The sequence below is a fragment of the Atta colombica genome, unplaced genomic scaffold (assembly GCF_001594045.1).
Source record: "Atta colombica isolate Treedump-2 unplaced genomic scaffold, Acol1.0 scaffold77, whole genome shotgun sequence".
Lineage (NCBI taxonomy): Eukaryota > Metazoa > Arthropoda > Insecta > Hymenoptera > Formicidae > Atta > Atta colombica.
Window position 1 is genome coordinate 67,865 of NW_017259569.1, and position 834 is coordinate 68,698.

The window sequence follows — 834 nt, forward strand, 5'->3', positions numbered from 1 at the left end:
ATACAGCACATAGAGAAGATATAAGATCAGTAATTACTTTTTAATAAGTCATAAAAAATTGATCAATTATAATCGAATGCGAGAAAAATATTTGACTGTAATTGGTCAATTTCTTGATGAGGCTTAAAACATTTATTGTAGATCCGGACTAAGACTTATGACAAGAGATAACCAATCAGAAAGCTGTATTAGCATCTTAAGAAATTACTTAAGATGGTCTTAAAATATAATAACAGGTTACAAATATACAATCTTAGTCTTATTATATTTTATTATTTTCCTAAGATATTTAAAAGAGAAAAATTTTTTAACTTAAAGAAAAAGTTAATACTTAAAAATAACTTAGTTAAGTTAAAATTTAATGCATTTAAAATTAACTGAGTTAAATTAAAAATTATTAACGTTTTAATTTTTTTTTTAACTTTTAATGTTTTAACTAATTACTACCCAACTTTGTGTATCACATGTTAGTTCGTTGACATTGGATGGGGTTATATAAATACGTTTTCTTTATTATCACTGATGAAGTACTTTATTATCACTGATGAAGTAACTTTGTAAGTCGAAACGTTTGAAATTTATAGCGTTATACGAATGTAATAAATTAGTAAATATCCCTACCATCAAATAACTAAAAAAATTAACATTTATAAGTAACTTAGTTAAGTTAAAATTTAATGCATTTAAAATTAACTAAGTTAAGACGAATTTTATTAGTTAACTATATTTACTCGTTTTTTTAAAAGCCTTGACATTTTAATTTATTGCATTGCATTTACATGAGCCTACTTTTCTATATAAAAGTTATATTATATTATATTATATTTTATCGTA